The sequence below is a fragment of the Triticum aestivum genome, chromosome 2B (genome assembly GCF_018294505.1).
Source record: "Triticum aestivum cultivar Chinese Spring chromosome 2B, IWGSC CS RefSeq v2.1, whole genome shotgun sequence".
In the NCBI taxonomy this organism is placed as follows: Eukaryota; Viridiplantae; Streptophyta; class Magnoliopsida; order Poales; family Poaceae; genus Triticum; species Triticum aestivum.
Window position 1 is genome coordinate 500402063 of NC_057798.1, and position 17811 is coordinate 500419873.

A 17811-nucleotide genomic window follows, 5' to 3' on the forward strand; every position below is an offset into this window, starting at 1 on the left:
CTTCGATGGCGTTCGTGACATCAAGATGAAGGAAGAGCTAGCGATCCATGAGGATCTGTGCACATCTCTGGAGCTGTTCAACTTGGCAACCAAGTGCGCCAGGGCTGAGGAAGGACGCCTCTCCCTCCTCAAGCTTCCAGCTGCTGATCCGGAAGAGAAGAAGCCCAAGGTCAAGGACATGAAGCGCAAAGGAGCAGTTGTGCTTGCAGCTGAGCCAGATACCAAGTGAGGCAGGGATCAGCCGGAGTCATCCAAGGGCAGCCGGTACTGCGTGTACCACGACCTCCACACCCACAACACCAACGATGCCAGGAGCTTAGAGCTGTGCGAGATGAACGTATCGGCCGACGCCCCGAGCGCAGCGATCGGGGCTATGGCCGAGGAGGAGGAAGAGGTGGAGGACGATGGGAAGACTGTGGCCCTTGCCAAGGGTGGCGTGACCGACCTCGTGAGGACCGCTGGCAGGGCCAGCCTCGCGAGGGGGGGTGGAGAGAACAGCCTCACGAGGATCGCTCGCAAGGCAACGCCGGCCTCCCTCCTCTGCCGCCACCACCAAGGAGGAATGAAGACCAGCACCAGGATGAGGGGGCTGGGGCTTCCAGGAGCCGCACACAATCGCTTGCATCCTGGGTGGATCTCAAGCCCCGGCGTCTCAGCGCATCTTCAAGCAGTTCGCTCACGAGGTGAATGCAGTCCTCCCAAAGACCGAGGCCTCACGCCCTCTCAGGTGGTCCACGTGTGCCATCATGTTCAGTTCAGCGGATCAACTCAAGTGCGCAGCAACGGCTGGTGTTCTCCCAATGCTCTGTTCCCCAGTCATCAGCAACGTGCAGGGCACCAGAACCCTCATCGATGGTGGAGCAGGGCTCAACGTTCTGACTGTCGAGACATTCAACAATCTTCAAGTGCCGTATGATCAGCTTCAGCCAACCAAGCCTTTCTTAGGAGTCACTGATGGTTCTACCACCCCGATAGGGCAGGTCCGCCTCCCTGTCACCTTCGGACAGCGCAAAAACTACCGCACTGAGCTCATCGACTTCAACGTCGCCCACATTCGCCTGCCATACAACGCCATCCTCGGGTATCTGGCCCTGGCCAAGTTCATGGCAGTGACTCACCATGGCTACAATCTCCTCAAGATGCCAGGAAGCGGTGGAGTCATCACAGTCCCCTGTGAGGAGAAGGATGTAGTGTGTTCTCTCGAGCGTGCCTTCCAGGCCGCGGCAATCAAAGACCCAGATCACAGGAGCAGGAGCCTTCCCGAGGTAGTCCCTAAGAAGAAGAAGACATCACCTAGTCTGAACCATCAGGAGGCAGGCACCTCCAGGTGTGTCGCGCCAGGATCTGCGCCCGTTCAAGGGGCGCCTTCCTTTGTCGCATAGGAAGGCGCGCTCGGCGCCCTCCTCAGGCAAGGCTCGGGGGCTCTCTCTTGGAGGGCCACCGACTTTGCCAAGGCCACGAGGGAGGCGCTCGGGCGCCACTTGGAGGCATGCTTCAAAGCACGTTTCCCTCAGGAAGATATGAGGCAAGGAGGGCCAAACCCTCAGGAGCTGCAGAGTCAAGAGTCATGCGCGGCAGCCACCGCTTACCCGCCGTAGCCCCCCATCTAGGCAAGGATGGCAGGCTGCGCGTCTGCATCGATGTGCCAGGGCTCAACCGAGCCGCATCTCAGGAGCGCCTCTGGCCCTCGCGCGTAGGACGCTGCGAGGGTCCACCTCACAGCTACGTTCGCATGCCTCTCGGCCTACCGAACGCGGTAGCCGCTCATCAGCGCCTATTGAGGAGCATCCTAGAGGCTCAGGAGGTCAGGCACTGCGCTGTCCTGGCAAAGATGGAGATGGTCCTCGAGGGGGCGCCTGCGCTCCCAGAGCCTCCCGAGGCTCCTGGTCCCGGGAGCTCGTGAGGATCGGCTTCCACACCGCACATCGTCCGCTACTTCAGCATTCCTTCATCTCCAATGGTATCAGGTGACATCTTTCAAGTTCCATTTTCAGCTGGGAGCGCCCCCAGGGCTGCATTATTCCCAGGCCGCGAGGGTCCATCCCTGCGGTGTGTATCTCTTTTGTTCATGCCTTTAGGTTACCTTGTTGGGGGTGCCCCTCGGGCTGCATTATCCCCAAGCCACTTAGGCCTGACCCGGTGGCATGTATCTTTCCCGCATCTATCTAGGTCGTGTGCCTCGCATATTTGGCCCGCCATGATTATTACCTGATGCCTCCTACGACATCCCTTCTTTTCCCTTTATGTTAACCGCTTGCACGTTAAAAGGGTGGCACCTGAGCATCGCGACTCATGGGCTCTTACTGGCTCTCCAGCCCTCACCTCCTGGCCTTGTCCACGGCATCGCGACCTGGCATACTAGCGACGGCTGAGCTCGCTCGAGGGCTGGGACCTGAGGATGTAGAGCATTGGCATCTAATCAATTTTGCAAAAGCACACCACAAACAAAGGCCCAGAGCCAGGCGCAACTCGTCTTGAGGTAGGGCCCCATGAGTCCCGCGCTGGCTCACGGGTGCCCAAATACACCTCGTCAAGCCCTACCGTGCTAGCCACGTGTCAGGGCGGGGCTGTACACGCCCCGGGGGCTCCTCCTGGAGGGGGCCCCCCTCCCACGCACCAGTGGCAGCACCATGCTCCGCGCTGGCTGACGACACTGCCGAGGAGCGGCTATGCCCGTACACATACGGAAGCGCTATGCTCCGCGCTGGTGATAAACAACTGAGCGGGACCCATGGCCGCATCAACCTCAGGGAGCCTAGAGCTCAGTGCTACGCGAGGGGGCTGGACACGGGGCCAGGTCCCTCGGGCCTGGTTCGTCGTGCGCCCCTCCCCGAGCGGAGCCAAGATACGAAGACCATTTGAGCGTCAAGGGGGACTCCTGAGCATCGTGTCTGAAGACCCTAACTGGTCACGTAGCCCCTCACTCCTTAGTCCCGTCCTGGTTTCCGGTTGGGGCTAACGGCGGCTGAGGTATGCGAGATCCTCGGGAGCTTCCGCCGGCACCATCCCCTTCCCGTTAAAGGTGGGCATGGCATTCACCACCTGCTCCCAGTCATCGCGAAGGAACAAGGGGACAGGAGCACCCTCCAGTCTCGCCACGTCTCCTCCAACCAAGGAATGGAGGGCCGCGGCCAGATCTTCGTCGGCCAGGGCCGTGGAGCTCAAGCGGAGGGCGGCATCTGCTTCCCCGAGCCTCCACAACAGGAGCGAGTGTTCCCGAAGCGGAGCCACCCGGTGCTCCAGGAACTCCCTCAGGAGCATAGCCCCGGTCAGCTTCGCCGCCACCAGGTTGCCTGGCCTCAGGTCCGCGTTCATCCTCTTCAGCACCACCTTCGCACAGGGGTCGTCAAGCTCCGTGCGAGACCACGCGTCAACGGCCTTGGGCTGCCCCGTAGGCAGCACCAGTCGAGGGTGGATGCGCCTAGCATCCACCATGACCCACTTGCTCCGAAAGCCCTCGATCCTCTTCTCGAGCTTCGATATGGCATTAGAGTTGGAGTATGCGATGAAGCTCGCGCAGGCAGTGATGTGGTCACCAGAAACCCGGAGGGAAAAGTAATGGCGCAGCAGGGCCACTAAGGGCATCACTCCAACATGAGCCTCACAATAGTAGGCAAAAATTGCCAGGAGAAGAACAGAGTTGGGATGGAGGTGCATAGCTTGCAAGTTGTATTGGCGAAGAACAACGAGGAAGAACTCAGAAAAGGGAGGCACCAGACCGGCGATGATGGCGCTCATGAAGAGTGGGTAGAAGGTGCTCCCTTTGCCTTCAGGCTGGGCGGAGCCAATCTTGAGCACAGCCGCCCCCTCGTTGCCCTGCGCCACCATCATCTGGCACGTAAGGACGAGATTCTTCTCCGACACGTTCGGGGGATCCAGAGCCAACGAGTACTAGGCCCCAGCCGGAGTCTTGCGAGGCGCCATGGCTTTCCAAAGGTGAGAGATTGAGGTAGATCTGGATGATTTCGGAAGCAAGAAGGAGGAGAGCGAGAAAGGGGATCTGGAGCAAGGCGGATGAGAGCAAAGAGAGTAAGCCTGGCCCGGGCCAGCTCTTTTGTCAGACGGATGGTTGCCGAGGCGTCGTGAGGGAGCGGAGGCGCCCACGTCCAATCAATCGCCACGCGGCGCCCAAGGCCGCAGGCTGTTGGGGCCCGCGGCGCTTCGCACTTGCCCCTTCGCTTCTCTGCTAAGCCAAGTCTGGGCGCACCTTGGGCCCGGGGGCTATTATCGGTGTTCTGGGAACGGGGGTCCCCAAACTTGCGTGCCTGCGGCCTGCGGCCTGCGGCGTGGCTCAAGCAATGGCCTAGTGCGGCCCATCTTCATCAACTCAAGCTCAAGACCCTCGTGCGGGGCCAAGCCTCGCGGGGCAGACGGCGGGAAGCTTCCTCAGGTGCGGCCTCGTTAGGAAGGCTCGCGAGGAGGCGGAGGGATCAAGTCAGGGGTACCTCGCGAGGTGCTCGTGACGCAAGCCATGACGATCGAGGCCAGGCGGGCACCAGGCGGGCACCGGCCTGCGCAGCGTCCTTGTTTCCCCTTTGGTGCAAAGGGAGCAAGCACAGGCCAAGGCATCGGGCAAAGGCTACCGTTTTGGTGCAACAAGACCAAGACCAACAGAGCGGCAGGATGGAGGTCACCGTAGAGCCCAAGACGGTGTCATCGTCAGAATCTTTAGCAGTCGAAGACCAACTTTAGTCAGGATAAGTGTACTAGATGTTCCCCTTCAAAATAGCCAATTGTTGGCGCCCTTCCCGCTCAATAGTTGGGAAGAGGACCAGGGCCTCTCACTCTATATATAGGGCTAGCCACCATAGTATAGAGGCATTTGGAATTGACCCCTCCAAAGGGACAACACCACCACAAGAACATCCCTCGCGAGGTTGTTCTTCCCTTGTACCGTTCATCATTAGCCCCAGAGGCAATCCACCACACCACAAACTAGAGTAGGGTATTACACCACATCGGTGGGCCGAACTAGTATAAACCTTGTGTCCCTTGTGTTGTTCATCGTGTAGCCTAGATTCGTTGCAAGGCTTCGAGATGCGAGTTGGTGAGGGAGAGATCTTCGCGCGCACCCCAGAGTTCGAACCTCAAGGGTCTGCCAGAACCCGAAATCCGACAGACGCCAAGAAAATAGTAATGATCGGAGGATACCTCTCAAAGGACCAAGAAGCAGAGCTCTTGGCCTTCCTCCAAGAAAACTGGACATATTTGCTTGGAAGCCCACTGATATGCCAGGAGTACCTGCCAAAAAAGTTGAACACTGCCTTAACGCCCGCAAGGACGCACGGGCGGTAAAGCAAGCCCTACGTCATTTTACTAGAGATAAATTGTTGGTGCAGTACTTGCCCTCATGTGTTTTGGAGACTGTTGACAGAAACAGGCACAAATTGATTTGTTTGCTAGTGCACACAGAGAGAAATAGTCCATGTAGAACTGAAGAAGAATGTCAACTTTGGTGACAAGTTCGAGGAACTTCATCGAAGTATATTCGAGATATAGAGAGATGTGTCATATCTCTTGTGGCCGTTCTGGCAAGAAGATTGACGTGAAGCTATTTGCCACTTAAAATTTATTGCCAATTAAAAGCAATTTATTTGGAGGTCGTCCAAAGAAAATTGACTGAGAAGACCGAAGACGAAGCGAAGACGTAGCATTCTTTCCGTCATTCTTCTTCTCTTTCTTGAGTCGTAGGATCTGTCGGGAAACATAGTAGAAAACAATAAAATTCTCCCTACGATTACCCAGGAACAATATAAAGATGCATAATGGGCTTGGATCAACGATCATTACCAACTCGGGGAGAATAAGTCGGTGTAGATTGTACTTGGAGTCCCTTGAACATCGATGACGATCCCGCGAACCGTGATACGTCTCCAACATATCTATAATTTTTTATTGTTCCATGCTATTATATTATTTGTTTTGGATGTTTTATATGCATTAATATGCTATTTTATATTACTTTTGGGACTAACTTATTAACCAAGAGCCCAGTGCCAGTTTATGTTTTCTTTTCTTGTTGTTGAGTTTTACAGAAAAGGAATATCAAACGGAGTCCAAATGGAATAAAACTTTACGATGATTTTTCTTGGACCATAAGACACCCACGGAACTTGGATATGAAGTCAGAAGAGTCCCAAGGTCACCATAAGGCCTCAGGGCGCGCCCTAGGGGGGCGCCCCTGGCTTGTGGGCCCCTCAGGATTCCACCGACCCCCCTCTCAGCTCTATAAATTCACAAATACTCCAATATCAACAGAAGCGTCCACCAAAATACTTTTCCGCTGCCATGACCTTCTGTTCCCATGAGATCCCATCTTGGGGCCTTTTCCGGCATCCTGTCGGAGGGGGATTCGATCACAGAGGGCATCTACATCAACTATATTGCCCTTCTGATGAAGCGTGAGTAGTTTATCATAGACCTACGGGTCCATAGCTAGTAGCTAGATGGCTTCTTCTCTCTCTTTGATTCTCAATACCATGTTCTCCTCGATGTTCTTGGAGATCTATCCGATGTAATCTTCTTTTGCGGTGTGTTTGTCGAGATCCGATGAATTGTGGATTTATGATCAGTTTATCTATGAATATTATTTGAATCTTCTCTGAATTCTTATATACATGATTCAATATCTTTGTATTTCTCTTTGAATTGTCGGTTTGGTTTGGCCAACTAGATTGGTTCTTCTTGCGATGGGAGAGGTGCTTAGTTTTGGGTTCAATCTTGCGTGATTTCACCCAGTGACAAAGTAGGGGTAGCGAGACACATATTGTATTGTTGCCATCAAGGGTAAAAAGATTGGGTTTTTATCATATTGCTTGAGTTTATCCCTCTACATCATGTCATCTTACTTAAGGCGTTACTCTGTTCTTTATGAACTTAATACTCTAGATGCATGCTGGATAGCAGTTGATGTGTGGAGTAATAGTAGTAGATGTAGGTAGTAGTCCGTCTACTTGACATGGACGTGATGCCTATATTCATAATCATTGCCTTGGATATCGCCATAACCTTGCGCTTTTCTATCAATTGCTCGATAGTAATTTGTTCATCCACCGTATTATTTGCCTTCAAGAGAGAAGCCTCTAGTGAAACCTATGGCCCCCGTTTCTAATTTCCTTATTATATTTTCAGATCTATATACCAAAAATACCAAACATACCTTGCTGCAATGTATTTACCTTTTTTTGTTTTACGTTTTACTAATCTTTTATATCTATCTCTATCATATCTCACCTTTGCAAGTGACTATGAAGGGATTGACAACCCCTTTATCGTGTTGGGTGTAAGTGTTTGATTGTTTGTGTAGGTGCATATATTGGGGACTTGCGTGTTTCTCCTAATAGATTGATACCTTGGTTCTTAACTGAGGGAAATACTTATCTCTACTTTGCTGCATCACCCTTTCCTCTTCAAGGGAAAAACCAACGCAAGCTCAAGAAGTAGCAAGAAGAATTTCTGGCGCCGTTGCGTGGGAGATCTACATCAAGCCTACCAAGTACCCATCATAAACTCCCATCTCTTGCATTACATTATTTGCCATTTGCCTCTCGTTTTTCTCTCCTCCACTTCTAAAACATTTTCAGAAAAATACAAAAAGATTTGCCTTTTTATTCGCCCTTCTTCCGTTCATCTTTTTGTTTGCTTTTTGGTTGCTCGTGTGTTAGATTGCTTGCTTTGTCACGATGTCTTAAAAAATACCAAGTTGTGTGACTTTTACAATACTAATAATAATGATTTCATTAGTACTCCGATTGCTCCCACCACTAGTGCAGAATCTCATGAAATTAATGCTGCTTTGCTGAATCTTGTTATGAAAGATCAATTTTTTGGCCTTCCTAGTGAAGATGCCGCATCCCATCTGAATAATTTTGTTGAGTTGTGTGATATGCAAAAAAAGATAGATGTGGATAATGACATTGTTAAGTTGAAGCTATTTCCGTTCTCACTACGAGATCGTGCTAAAAGTTGGTTTTCATCTTTGCCTAAACATAGTTTTGATTCATGGAATAAGTGTAAAGATGCTTTTATTTCCAAGTATTTTCCTCCCGCTAAGATCATCTCCCTTAGAAATGATATTATGAATTTCAAGCAACTTGATCATGAACATGTTGCACAATCTTGGGAGAGGATGAAATTGATGATACGAAATTTCCCTACTCATGGTTTAAATTTGTGGATGATCATACAGAATTTTTATGCCGGATTGAATTTTGCTTTTAGAAATCTTTTAGATTCGGCCGCAGGAGTTACTTTTATGGAAATTACATTAGGAGAAGCTACTAAACTCCTAGATAATATTACGGCAAATTATCCTCAATGGCATACCCAAAGATCCTCTACTAGTAAAAAAATGCATGCGATTGAAGAGATTAATGTTTTGAGTGAAAAGATGGATGAACTTATGAAATTGTTTGCTAATAAGAGTGCTCCTATTGATCCCAATGATATGCATTTGTCTACTTTGATTGAGAATAATAATGAATCTATGGATGTGAATTTTGTTGGTAGGAACAATTTTGGTAATAACGTGTATAGAGGTAGTTTCAATCCTAGGTCATTTCCTAGTAATTCCTCTAATAATTATGGTAGTTCCTACAACAATTCTTATAGAAATTATAATAATATGACCTCTGATCTTGAGAACAATATTAAATAGTTTATTAGTTCTCAAAAGAATTTCAATGCTTTGGTTGAAGAAAAATTGCTTAAGATTGATGATTTGGCTAGAAACGTGGATAGAATTTATCTTAAGATTGATTCTTTGAAAATTAGATATATTCCACCCAAGCATGATATTAACGAACATCTTAAATCTATGATAATTTATATTGATGAGTGCAAAGAAAGAACCGCTAAGATGCGTGCTAAGCGAGATTGGTTTGTAAAAGCATGTCCTTCTAGTTTTCGTCAAAATAATGATGAAGATCTTAAAGTGATTGATGTGACTCCTATTGAATCTTTGTTTTCTAATGTAAATCTTGATAAATATGGGACTGTAGATAGGTCAACTTTAGTTAAAAGGCGTCCCAATGATTTGGAGTTTATAGATCTTGATGCAAAAATTGATAAAAGTGGGATTGTAGAGGTCAAAACTTTAAGTAGCGATGAACCCACTCTTTTGGATTTCAAGGATTTTAATTATGATAATTGTTCTTTGATAGATTATATTTCCTTGTTGTAATCCATTGTAATTTCTCCTCATGCTTATAATCAAAATAAAGCTTTTACTAAATATATCGTTGGTGCTATGATGAAGTCTTTTGAAGAAAAGCTTGAATTGGAAGTTTCTATTCCTAGAAAACTTTATGATGAGTGGGAACCTACTATTAAGATTAAGATTAAAGATTATGAGTGTCGTGCTTTGTCTGATTTTGGTGCTAGCGTTTTCATGATTCCAAAAACTTTATGTGATGTGTTAGGTTTCCGTGAATTTGATGATTGTTCTTTAAATTTGCATCTAGAGGATTCCACTATAAAGAAACCTATGGGAAGAATTAATGATGTTCTTATTGTTGCAAATAGTAATTATGTGCTCGTAGATTTCATTGTTCTTGGTATAGATTGCAATCCTACATGTCCTATTATTCTTGCTAGACCTTTCCTTAGAACGATTGGCGCAATTATTGATATGAAAGAAGGAAACATTAGATTTCAATTTCCATTAAGGAAGGGCATGGAACACTTTCCAAGAAAGAAAATTAAGTTGCCTTATGAATCTATTATGAGGGCTACTTATGGATTGCATATCAAAGATGACAATATCTAGATCTATGTTTTATGCCTAGCTAAGGGCGTTTTAAACAATATCACTTGTTGGGAGGCAACCCAATTTTATTTTTGTTCTTGCTTTTTGTTTCTGTGAGATGTGTTTTGGTGAGATGTGTTTTGGTGTTTTAATTAGTGTTTTAACCAAGTAAGACCTTTGGGATGGCTTACGGTGATAGTTGATTTGATCTTCCTGAGAAATAGAAACTTTTGCGCCTAGTAAAATAATTTTGATAAATCCCAGAAGCGTGATTTTGCTCTTAATTGTTCACACAAGATGTATATACAAATTTCCCATGTTGTCCTAATTTTTCAGAATTTTTGGACTCACAGAAGTATACGAATTTTTCAGATTGCTACACACTATTCTGTTTTTGACAGATTCTGTTTTCTTTGTGTTGTTTGCTTATTTTAATGAATCTATGGGTAGTATCGGGGGGTATGAACCATGGAGAAGTTGGAATACAGTATATATTACACCAATATAAATAAAGATTGATTTCACAACAGTACCAAAAAGTGGTGATTTATTTCTTATACTAACGGATCTCATGAGTTTTCTGTTGAGTTTTGTGTTGTGAAGTTTTCAAGTTTTGGGTAAAGATTTGATGGACTAAGGAATAAGGAGTGGCAAGAGGCTAATCTTGGGGATGCCCAAGGCACCCCAAGGTAATATTCAAGGACAACCAAGCATCTGAGCTTGGGGATGCCCCGGATGGCATCCCCTCTTTCGTCTTCGTCTATCGATAAATTTACTTGAGGCTATATTTTTATTCACCACATGATACGTATTTTTTGGAGCGTCTTGTATGATATGAGTCTTTGCTTTTTAGTTTGCCACAATCATACTTGCTATAAACACCTTTTTAGAGGGACATGCATGAATCGTGAATTTATTAGAATACTCTATGTGCTTCACTTATATCTTTTGAGCTAGGCAATTTTGCTCTAGTGCTTCACTTATATCTTTTTAGAGCATGACGGTGGCTTTATTTTATAGAAAATTGTTGAACTCTTGAGCTTCACTTATATTGTTTTGAGAGTAAACAACATGGTAATTTGCTTTGGTTTTAAATTTAGTCCTAATATGATAGGCATCCAAGAGGGACATAATAAAAACTTTCGTATAAAGTGCATTGAATACTATGTGAAGTTTGATTCCTTGTGATTGTTTTGAGATATAAAGATGGTGATATTAGAGTCATGCTGGTGAGTAATTGAAGATTGGTAGAAATACTTGTGTTAAAGTTTGTGATTCCCGTAGCATGCACGTATGGTGAACCGTTAGATGAAGTCGGAGCATGATTTATTTATTGATTGTCTTCCTTATGAGTGGCGGTCGGGGACGAGCGATGGTCTTTTCCTACCAATCTATTCCCCTAGGAGCATGTGCATAGTACTTTGTTTCAATGACTAATAGATTTTTTCAATAAGTATGTGAGTTCTTTATGACTAATATTGAGTCCATGGATTATACGCACTCTCACCCTTCCACCATTGCTAGCCTCTCTAGTACCGCGCAACTTTTGTCGGTGCATTACACCCACTATACACCTTCCTCAAAACAGCCACCATACCTACCTATTATGGCATTTCCATAGACATTAGATATATTGCCATGCAACTTCCACCATTCTGTCATATTTTTGTTCTAAGTATCGAGTTGTAATTCTTGAGTTGTCGTAAATAAAAGTGTGATGATCATCATTATTAGAGCAATGTACAATGTGAGGAAAGGATTATGGAGCTATGATTCCCTCACAAGTTGGGATGAGTCTCTGGACTTCAAGAAAAATAAAAGATGCCAAAGAAGCCCACAAAAAATAGGCCAAAGAGCCCAAAATAAAAAATGAGAGAAAAGAGAGAAGGGACAATGTTACTATCCTTTTTCCACACTTGTGCTTCAAAGTAGCACCATGATCTTCATGATAAAGAGTCTCCTATGTTGTCACTTTCATACACTAATGGGAATTTTTTATATATAACTTGGCTTGTATATTCCAGTGATGTGCTTCCTCAAATTGCCCTAGGTCTTCGTGAGCAAGCGAGTTGGATGCACACCCACTTAGTTTCCTTTTGACTTTCATAAACTTATAGCTCTAGTGCATTTGTTGCATGGCAATCCCTACTCACTCGCATCGATATCTATTGATGGGCATCTCCATAGCCCGTTGATAAGCGTAGTTGATGTGAGACTATCTCCTTCTTTTTGTCTTCTCCACAACCACCATATTCTATTCCACCTATAGTGTTATATCCATGGCTCACGCTCATGTATTGCGTGAAAGTTGAAAAAGTTTGAGAACATCAAAAGTATGAAAACATTGCTTGGCTTGTCACCGGGGTTGTGCATGATTTAATATTTTGTGTGATGAAGACGGAGCATAGCCAGACTATATGATTTTGTAGGGATAACTTTCTCTGGCCATGTTATTTTGAGAAGACATGATTGCTTTATTAGTATGCTTGAAGTATTATTGTTTTTATGTCAATATTAAACTTTTGTTTTGAATCTTATGGATCTGAACATTCATGCCACAATAAAGAAAAATACATGGATAAATATGTTAGGTAGCATTCCACATCAAAAAATTTGTTTTTATCATTTACCGACTCGAGGACAAGTAGGAATTAAGCTTGGGGATGCTTGATACGTCTCCAACGTATCTATACATTTTTATTGTTCCATGCTATTATATTATCTGTTTTGGATGTTTTATATGCATTAATATGCTATTTTATATTATTTTTGGGACTAACTTATTAACCTAGAGCCCGGTGCCAGTTTTTGTTTTTTCCTTGTTTTTGAGTTTTACAGAAAAGGAATATCTAACGGAGTCCAAACGGAATAAAACTTTACGATGATTTTTTCTTGGACTAGAAGACACCCACTGAACTTGGAGATGAATTGAGAAGAGTCTTGAGGGCACCATAAGCCCTCAGGGCGCGCCCCCTGGCTTGTGGCCCCTCGGGAGTCCATTGACCTCCCTCTCAGCTCTATAAATTCACAAATATTCCAATATCAACAGAAGCGTCCACCAAAATACTTTTCCGCCGCTGTAACCTTATGTTCCCGTGAGATCCCATCTTGGGGCCTTTTCCGGCATCCTATTGAAGGGGGATTCGATCACGGAGGGCATCTATATCAACTCTATTACCCTTCTAATGAAGCGTGAGTAGTTCATCACAGACCTACGGGTCCATAACTAATATCTAGATGGCTTCTTCTCTCTCTTTGATTCTCAATACCATGTTCTCATCGATATTCTTGGAGATCTATCCGATGTAATCTTCTTTTGCGGTGTGTTTGTCGAGATCCGATGAATTGTGGATTTATGATCAGTTTATCTATGAATATTCTTTGAATATTCTTTGAATTCTTATATGCATGATTTGATATCTTTGTATTTCTCTTCGAATTATCGGTTTGGTTTGGACAACTAGATTGGTTCTTCTTGCGATGGGACAGGTGCTTAGTTTTGGGTTCAATCTTGCGTGATTTCACCCAGTGACAAAGTAGGGGTAGCGAGACACGTATTGTATTGTTGCCGTCAAGGGTAAAAAGATGGGGTTTTCATCATATTGCTTGAGTTTATCCCTCTACATCATGTCATCTTACTTAAGGCATTACTCCGTTCTTTATGAACTTAATACTCTAAATTCATGCTGGATAGCGATCAATGTATGGAGTAATAGTAGTAGATGCAGGCAGGAGTCATTCTACTTGACACGGACGTGATGCCTATATTCGTAATAATTGCCTTGGATATCGTCATAACCTTGCGCTTTTCTATCAATTGCTCGATAGTAATTTGTTCACCCACCGTATTATTTGCCTTCAAGAGAGAAGCCTCTAGTGAAACCTATGGCCCCCGGGTCTATTTTCCTTATTATATTTTCATATCTATATACGAAAAATACCAAAAATACCTTTCTGCAATTTATTTATTTATTTTTTACGTTTTAGTAATCTTTTATATCTATCTTTATCAGATCTCACCTTTGGAAGTGACCGTGAAGGGATTGACAACCCCTTTATCGCGTTGGGTGGAAGTGTTTGATTGTTTGTGTAGGTGCATATATTGGGGACTTGCGTGTTTCTCCTACTGGATTGATACCTTGGTTTTTACTGAGGGAAATACTTATCTCTACTTTGCTGCATCACCCTTTCCTCTTCAAAGGAAAAGCCAATGCAAGCTCAAGAAGTAGCACCCTCAAATGATCCCTCGAACGGAAGACCGAAAGCACGACCTCTCTACTTGATTGCAAGCGTGCGGTCTTCACGATCCGACAACGCTTCGTCGTCCAAAGCTAATAATCGCCGGAGAATTACAGGGAGGAGATTAGAACCACACATGGCTTCTAATTATGAGTATTAGAGGTGGCTAGGGCTAGCTCTAATTAGTCAACTAGGACCAACAAGAACTAGAACTAGATCAACTAAGGAGGCTCCAAAACTTGTGTGTCCATAGGGTGGAAATCCTTTAGTATATATAGGTTAGAGGGGGGAGAGGGCAAACACCAAGGGGGGAAGTCCCCCTAGGGGCGCCGTCCTAGGAAGAGGGAGTTGGACTACCTCCCCTTGTCCAATTCGCCCTCCCCCCGCCCCACGAGGAAAGGGGGCGCCTTCCTACTTGGGCCCTTGTGGCCCAAGTTGCCTTCCACCTCTTGGCCTTTTAAGGCCAATTAATATTTAAATTAAATATAAATTTTCTAAATATTTTCAGAACATTAAATATATATAATTTAACATCCCCGGAAACATTCTCCATCTATATATAATTAATTGGTAATACTTGGTATTACATGATATTCACTGATACCCTTCCAGTGACCCCGAAACGCTTCCCGAACCTCTCGGAACTATTCCGGATATGAATGAAACAACTCCACAAATATATTCTCATCACTCCCGCCCCAATTAAACTCAACAGGTCATGATTACCTTAAGCTTGTGATCCCGTAGTTTTGGTAAATCATAGACATGAACGAAACCCCTTCGTTTAATGACCGATAGCAAAAGCGTGGACATCTATATTGGTCCCTATGATTAGATGAATGATATTCGAGTGAACCTTTTGTTATCTGTAGGACCAAAAGTATTTCTATAGGGGGTGATTAGACTACTTGACCAAATAAAAATAGATCATTTTCCCTATTTTAGTTGTGGGCGGATTTTAGCAATTAACACAAGTTAGGCAATCAACCTACACATGCAATTCTAAGAGCATAGCAGCGGAATGTAAAACATTGCACGTGAAGGTAAAGGGAAGGGTTTGGAGAAGGCAAAAGTAATGGATACAAGGAGATTTTTGGCGTGGTTACGGTAGGTGGTGCTATCGTACGTCCACATTGACGGAGACTTCAACCCACGAAGGGTAACGGATGCGCGAGTCCACGGAGGGCTCCACCCACGAAGGGTCCACGAAGAAGCAACCTTGTCTATCCCACCATGACCATCTTCCATGAAGGACTTGCCTCACTTGGGTATATCTTCACGAAGTAGGCGATCTCCTTGCCCTTATAAACTTGTTGGTTCAACTCAAGATCACGAGGAGGCTCCCAAGCGACACCTAACCAATCTAGGAGACACCACTCTCCAAAAGGTAATAGATGGTGTTGATGATGAACTCCTTGCTCTTGTGCTTCAAATGTTAGTCTCCTCAACACTCAACTCTCTCTCATAGATTTGGCCATGGTGAAAGAGGGATTTGAGTGGAAAGCAACTTCGAGAAGGCTAGAAATCAAGGTTCAAATGGTTGTAATGGAATCTCTTGATCTCAACACATGAGTAGGTGGTTCTCTCTCAAAAAATTAATGATGAAAGTGTAGGCACGTTCTGATGGCTCTCCTCTGTTATGAAAAGGGGGTGGAGGGGTATATATAGCCTCCACACAAAATCCAACCGTTGCACACTTTTGACTCATCTCGGTGGTGCTGATTAGAAAACTCGGTGGCACCGATATGTTCAAAAATATGAACGTCAGGAATCTCGGTGGGACCGACTGGAACAACTCGATGGGACCGATGTGCTTGGGCTTAGGGAAAACATCATCTCGGTGGCGCCGATTGCATCAACTCGGTGAGATTGAAGTGAAGCAATAAGCAACAGATCCTTTTACCACAAGTCGGGATGAGACTTCGGACTTTATAAAAAAAAGGCCAAAAAAAGAGAAAGGCCAAAAAAAGAGAAAAGAGAGAAGGGACAATGCTACTATCCTTTTACCACACTTGTGCTTCAAAGTAGCACCATGATCTTCATGGTAGAGAGTCTCCTATGTTGTCACTTTCATATACTAGTGGGAATTTTTCATTATAGAACTTGGCTTGTATATTCCAGTGATGGACTTCCTCAAAATGCCCTAGGTCTTCGTGAGCAAGCAAGTTGGATGTATACCCACTTAGTTTCCTTTGTTGAGCTTTCATACACTTATAGCTCTAGTGCATCCGTTGCATGGCAATCCCTACTCACTCACATTGATATCTATTAATGGGCATCTCCATAGCCCGTTGATACGCCTAGTTGATGTGAGACTACCTTCTCCTTTTTGTCTTCTCCACAACCACCATTCTATTCCACATATAGTGCTATGTCCATGGCTCACGCTCATGTATTGCGTGAAAGTTGAAAAAATTTGAGAACATAAAAGTATGAAACAATTGCTTGGCTTGTCATCAGGGTTGTGCATGATTAAATACTTCATGTGATGAAGATAGAGCATAACCATACTATATGATTTTGTAGGGATAGCTTTCTTTAGCCATGTTATTTTGAGAAGACATGATTGCTTTGTTAGTATGCTTGAAGTATTATTACTTTTATGTCAATATGAACTTTTATCTTGAATCATTTGGATATGAACATTCATGCCACAATAAAGAAAATTACATTGAGAAATATGCTAGGTGGCATTCCACATCAAAAATTCTGTTTTTATCATTTACCTACTCGAGGACGAGCAGGAATTAAGCTTGGGGATGCTTGATACGTCTCCAACGTATCTACAATTTTTGATTGCTCCATGCTATTATATTACCCGTTTTGGATGTTTATGGGCTTTACTTTACACTTTTATATCATTTTTGGGACTAACCTACTAACTAGAGGCCCAGCCCAAATTACTGTTTTTTGCCTATTTCAGTGTTTCGAAGAAAAGGAATATCAAACGGAGTCCAAATGGAATGAAACCTTCGGGAGCGATCTTTTTGGAACAAACGCAATCCAGGAGACTTGGAGTGGACGTCAAGAAGCAGCCGAGGCAGCCACGAGGGTGCTTAGCGCTCCCTAGGGGGGTGGGCATGCCCCCCACCCTCGTGGGCCCCTCATGGCTCCCCTGACCGACCTCCTTCGCCTATATATATATACTCTCGTACCCTGAAAACATTGGGGAGCACCACGAAAACCTATTTCCACCGCCGCAACCTTCTGTATCCGCGGGATCCTACTTGGAGCCTTCGTTAGTGCTCCGTCGGAGGGGGAATCGACCATGGAGGACTTCTACATCAACACAATAGCCTCTCCGATGAGTTGTGAGTAGTTTGCCATAGACCTTCGGGTCCATAGTTATTAGCTAGATGACTTCTTCTCTCTCTTTGAATCTCAATACAAAGTTCTCCTCGATCTTCTTGGAGATCTATTTGATGTAACTCTTTTTGCGGTGTGTTTGTCGAGATCCGATGAATTGTGGGTTTATCATCAAGTTTATCTATGAGAAATATTTGAATCTACTCTGAATTCTTTTATGTATGATTGATTATCTTTGCAAGTCTCTTCGAATTATCAGTTTGGTTTGGCCTACTAGATTGATCTTTCTTGCAATGGGAGAAGTGCTTAACTTTGGGTTCAATCTTGTGGTGTCCTTTCCCAGTGACAGCAGGGGCAGCAAGGCACGTATTGTATTTTCCATCGATGATAAAAAGATGGGGTTTATACCATATTGTTTGAGTTTATCCCTCTACATCATGTCATCTTGCCTAATGCGTTACTTTGTTCTTATGAACTTAATACTCTAGATGCATGCTGGATAGCAGTCGATGTGTAGAGTA